This window comes from Cryptomeria japonica, chromosome 7 (genome assembly GCF_030272615.1).
Source record: "Cryptomeria japonica chromosome 7, Sugi_1.0, whole genome shotgun sequence".
Taxonomy (NCBI): domain Eukaryota; kingdom Viridiplantae; phylum Streptophyta; class Pinopsida; order Cupressales; family Cupressaceae; genus Cryptomeria; species Cryptomeria japonica.
The window spans coordinates 98,850,456-98,856,809 of record NC_081411.1 but is presented as its reverse complement, the minus strand read 5'-3'; positions in this window follow the sequence as shown (position 1 = coordinate 98,856,809).

The following is a 6,354-nucleotide window of genomic DNA, read 5'->3' as shown; positions in this document are numbered from 1 at the left end:
GACGTGTTAGATTGTGATGGAGGTGTTATGTTATTGAAAGAAGGTAAAGAGTAAGGTGGTGGGACACTATGATAGTTAGTCATAGGAGATGATTGGACAGGAGGAACACTACAAGGAGGAATAGAATGGTTGAATGAATTTCCCCCTTGCATCATGTTCATTTGTGGAGATGTAATAGGGACACTCATTGAAGGAATGAATGAAGGAAGAGGGTTAATTGAAGAAGAAGGATTGCCCCCATGACTGGCGATCACAGGAGGAATGTCTTGTGTAGAAGTAGCCATTATGTTTGATGTAAAGGTAGGTATGCTAGCAATAGAAGTCATCAAAGGAATAGAATGATTGACTTGAGTAGGAGGTTGTGTATAACCCAAATTTTCAGCACAACTCTTCATAGGCATCACATTCGAATCCACAATGTGTGCAATACCACGCAAAATATCAATTCCATTCTTATCACTTTGAACCATACGTTTTAGACCCTCAATTAAAGGAAGAGCTTGACTATCGGGGTATTCTTGAGACATCCATTGTCGAAAATCGTCAAATTGGTTATCCAATTTCGAAAGTTGTTCTACAGAAACCTCATGGAGAGCTTCTTCATCATTAGGAGGATTAGAGGAATTACCCATGTCCTCGTTAAAAAGGTTATTCAAATTAGGTTCCATCTCCTCGGTAATTAAACCTCGGAAAGACTTAATTCTACGACTTCGTCTAACGGGAATAGTGTAAGTAGGGCTTATTGTTGTAAAACTCATGCACTAGAGAAGGAGAGAAAATTTTGATTTTAGAGGTAACAATTTTCAGTAAAATCAGCCAATCTTCTGGATTTAAGCTGTTAAATGCAATCACAACAGTCTCCCGAAATTTCGGAAAAAATGTCCAGGACCGTGGTGCTCGGAGTGCAACACGGTCCTTGCAACTTTTTTCAAAATTTGCAGGGATGAAAGGTATGATGATTTTAAAGCTAATCTGAAAAAATTGAGTGATTTTACGATCTGTAGATAGGCCAAATTAAAGTTGCAATCTCAAAGTTGAACCCTACCCAGATTGTCGAAAAATGCAAAATTTGAATTTTGAAAAAGATAGGGAAACTGAAATTTTGAATTTTATGATTTTAGAGGGAATGTCAAAAGCAATGCAAGTTTTGAAATTCAAAAGTTGACTCAATTTCACGCAAAATTCAATTTTGAAAGCGGAAATTAAAGTTGTTGTAATTAAGCACTTAATTTCAAAAGTCACGAATTGTAAGAATTTGAATAAAGCACTGAAATTTTGAATGAATGCAAACACACTTTTCAGATTTAGGACAGTAAGAACACAATTTTGACACAAAATTTCAGTTTCAATGATTTTTGAATGATTAGAAGCGTTAATCCAAGCAATCCCTAGACCAACTTTGACTTTAATTTTGAAGGTGTTGAAATTGATAAAATCAGCCAAAATTCTGGATTTTAGCAGGAAAATACAGTAAGATCTAGCTCCCAAAATTTCGGAAAAAATGTCGGGGACGATGGCGCTCGGAGTGCACATGGTCCTCGCAACTTTTTTCCAAATTTTCAGGGATGAAAGATATTGTGATTTTATTGCGGAATCCAAAGTTACAGCTGATTTGGAGATGTTTTGATCAGTGAAATTGTCGGACAAAGGTTGAATCAAGAGGGTTTCAAAAATTAGGGTTTTGACACTTAACCACTTAATTTTCAAAATTAAAGCATAGATATTAATTGATAATTTGTAATAGAAGGGCAGATCTGAAACAAGCATTAACATTTAGACATTTCACAAGTTCAATTACTAAAAAGAAAATTTAGGGTTTTTATGCAATCACCTCTAAAATTTTTTGCAAAAGATCAAACATGGAAATGTAATCAAGGAATCAAATTTCAGATCTAATCATGAATAATCAGAAAGGATGTTCACGTCGGGTTCACCAAAATGTAAAGCGAAAAATCGCAATCGAACCCTAGTTGCTCTCCCCTCTTCCAACTCTAAGGAGAGAGAAGGGAGGTTCACTAGGGTTGATGGTTTTCACTTAGGGGAGAGACTTTATATTCAAAAGAGGGGTTGAAACCCACAAGATCCAATCCCATACAATGCAAGATTGGATGCTAAATGTGTTTCAAGGGTTATGATAGCAAGGCTACCCTCTTTTGTAAAGAATGTGCATAGAAGAATTAAGCTAGGAATGCAAAGAAAGTGACAAAGATTCGCTTATAAACTGAGATAGGGATATAGGATGAAGCTGCGGACCTGGAATTAGCAGTAAAATGTCGATACGGCGTTGTCCTGCAAATTTGAGCGAAAGTTGCCAGGACGATGGCGGCCGAGCACCACGGTCCTCCGAAAAATCCGCGAAACGAAGGGGGATCTGTTCGTCTCTGCACAAGGATTCTAGATCTTCAATTTCAGCCGCGTACCTGCAACCTACACACAGAAAAGCGAAGACGATTGGGGGATTAGGGATTAGGGGTTTGCCTTTAGGTCAAACCCCAGTTTTGGAATTAACCAAGAAATGAGCAAGTGTTGTAAATGTAAATGACTGTAAAACAAGTACTAATACCTTGTTCTAAGGATGTTTGTATCCTTATGTGCGAAGGTTTAGATGTTGTTGTTTGTTGTATGTTGTATGTTGTATGTAGCATGTAGTATGTGATCTCCTCTTCAATGGTTGAATCCTTGTCTTGAATGCAACACTTAGCCTTGAATGGAGACTTGAAATGATCAATTGCTTGAAGGAATGCTTGAATGCTTGAATGCTTGAGTATAGTTTCCACGCTTTTGCACATATGACCTTCTTCCTCCCAAATGAGAGAGAAAAATGTAGTTTATATACTTGTCATTTAGGGCTGATAGACTGATTTTCCTGACCTTAGGCTGACCAGGAAAGATAATTTTCCAATTTGCAAACATAAAGACCCGAAGTCCAAAAGAGACCGGGCCCAAAATAGGACCCAGGGACCAGGGCGCTGGGCGCCCTGGTCCTGAAGGACCAGGGCACTGGGCGCTCTAGTCCCACCTCCCGGGACAACAGGGTGCAAGGAGGTTCAGGCCAGGGTGTTTGAAAAATGCAGTTTTTGGTGTCATAATCAGGTTTCGGGGTCTCCATTCAGGTTGCATGTTGCGTCGCCATCGTGAAGACTGAAATGCAGTCGAAATTGCAAGTGTCGCAATTTTAGGACGCTACAAATAGATAGTATAAAAAGTGAATCTGCAGGAACAGGACTTAAAAATAGCAAGACACGAACCCACTAGAACAAGGAGCAAACCCACTGGTTTGAGATACAAACCCATTGGTTGAGAAAATGACAGTGACTGCTATGTAAATCAATTTTGGCTCAAAGTTGACAATATTCCCGATTACACAAGAATACAAACCTGTTGAAATAGACCACAGACCCGCTAGAACTGACTTCAAACCTGCTAAACTGATACTTCGACAAAAGAATTGACACCAAACATAGCAAGCATAAAGATCTGACCATAAAATAGATAAAATCAGTTAAGTACATCCCTATGTATAGTCAAATGATAGTATGTGTTAAATCTCCTTTCCTAGAATACCACATCCAACCGGATAGATAGAAGCCTGACAACACTAGCTCCACTAGTGACACAAACTTCTAGGGCATGCCAAACTTTGAATTACTGGGTAATCACTTCCTAGTGATTTTTTATCTTGAATTGGGAGGTACATGAGGAGTTTCTTTGGTATGCACATATCACAACAATTGAGTTAACACATAGAAAGATTTTTTGGATAATAAAGAAGAGTTGGCTAGTAGTGATTTTCCAACGGATCTAGTCCAACAACGGATTCTCAAAGAAAATGAATTCTTAAAGAAAGTCACTTAAGACTTTAATTGGGCTTATCAATGTAGAAAAGGCCTCCACATACGACGAATTCACTCAACACTTCATTTGTTTGACCAAGTATTTGTATAGAGGCTCGAAAAACACCACTCGAGGTCACGCTAGGAGAGATGTTATCCCCAACGTGCGCCTATTTTGAAACACTCCCTTGAGGTGATGAGGCCCCAAAGAGGTGATTCGGTACTAAAAATAAAATGGAGTGTCGCTAATATTTTTCTCTTGCACCTACGACCACGAGAGCCAGAGCGAGAGGATAGTGTGTGTTAGCAATAGGACCACTCTACAGATGCACAAGCGTGCAAGACACAAAAGACATGGGGTTCATTCCTTTACTTGAATTGAAGTGTGCCTAATTACTCAGAAGACACAACATGTTTATTCCCTTAATTGAATTTAAGTGTTCCTAATTATGCAATAAGACACAAAATAAAGAAGGAAATGAAATAAATGAAATGAAAAAAATTGTTTCAATGAAACCCCATTCTCTTTAGCAGACCTACAAGCAAAATGTTAGTGTTTAAACACTTAGGGGTCTTCTTAAAGCTCGAAATGCTACACAAATGTTAGTAAAAACCATCCAACAACACACAAATTAGTTGATTTGTACTAAAATAACATGCTAGAAAATCATATAAATAATAGTTAGTGATCGCGCTACTGTATGGCTCAAACTTGCTTCTTTAAGTGAACCCATTGTTTCAGGGCGCAAACTCGTTGTTTCAGAGTGCAAACCCGCTGGTTTAAAATGTGTTCCCATTGTTTCTCTAAAATGCTAACACACAAGTTAGCTGATTAGTACCAAAAATAACATATGAGATAATCATATAAATGATAATGAGTGATCCTGCTACTGTGTGGCGCAATCCCGTTGTTTTAAGAAAATATGCAGGTGCAAGATAGCGAACTAACTAGTGTGGGATAGTGAACCCGCTGGTTCAGGGCGCGAACCCACTAGTTTAGGGCACGAACCCGTTGTTTCAGGGCGCAAACCCGTTGGTTGTCTAAAACATTTTTTTATGAAAATGATAATGGTGATCCTATTGTCGTATGAAAATGATAATAGCGAACCCACGGTTTCAGGGTGCGAACCTACTGTTACATGGTGCAAACCCACTATTTTGCAGAAAAATGCCAGTTATCATTTACAAAAACCTGAAACTTAAAATGGGTATTTTACCTTTATGAAAATGCTAATAGCGAACTCGTTGTTTTAGGGTGCAAACCCACAGTTTGAGGGCGAGAACCTTTTGTTTCAAGGTACAAACTTGCGGTTTTGTAAAATCATAGGATTGAGAAAATATAGTATTTAAATAAGGGCTAAAAAGAAAGCTAATTAACCAAATATGAACAAGACACCATACACCTCAAGATTAGAATGATAAAATAAAAATGAAATTCGAATGAAATAGAAAATGCAAACCAAAATCTTACTTAGATTTGATGATTCGTCGATATTTATGTATGCTCGATGACATCTTTGGATGTTCAATAATGCGCCATGATATTGATGCAATGATAAATGGATTGATGGATGAAATGATAATGGATATAGTTGAGTGATCATTCTAGTAGAGTCGGTATGAAGTATGAAAAGGGGATCAGGGGAGGATTTGGTCTAAAAATAGAGGGATTAAATAAGAGAGATGAGGAAGGGAAGGGGAGGTGAAGAGGAGACTCTTATCCTCCAAAAAGAGACAAGTGTCTCAACTAGGAGAGATAGGGATGACGTTTTGGGTAAATCCACCCAAAAATGGAGGGACCAACATATGTCCACACATGTCTATTTTGGGCAAGGCCACCCAAAATAGGATATTTTCCTCAAAATGGGGAAAATTGGTTAGAATGTGCACACGTGTGGGAGGTTAGAAGGGATGGGACAAGGTTCGTTGGAGGGTTGACTAGGCTAGGGAAGTGGGTTGGAAGGATAGAATTGGTTAGGATAGGATTGGAAAGATGTTAGAGAGAAAACGTAGGAGCCATGTGCTCAAATAGGATTTGAGTCTAATTAATTAATTGAATTAATTAATCTATGGGGGTTTTGGGAAAAGGGATATTTAATTAATTAAAGGTAATTAATCAAATGGGATGGAAGAACAAGGATAATTAATTAATTAGGAGGATAGGATAATTAATTAACTGGAAGAAAGGGATTTGGAAGATTGATTAATTGGAAGAATATGATTTGGGAGATTATTTAATTGGAAGAATAGGATTTAAATTTGATTAAATTAATTAACCAAATTTAGGTGTCTACAATACCTTTCCTTGTATAAGACATGTTGATGTTGATATATTTGATTGATTAACAAGACATGTGATCAGTTTGATTGTAGACATTGAGAGTTTGCATGTTGTTAATATGCTTTGATGGATGGTCCATGCTTTGATTTTCATTTTTTTTTTAGTTTTTCATTTTTAGTTTTTGGACATTTTGTGATTTTTAAAAAACTTTGGATTAGAAGCAAGGTGTATTTGTTTTAC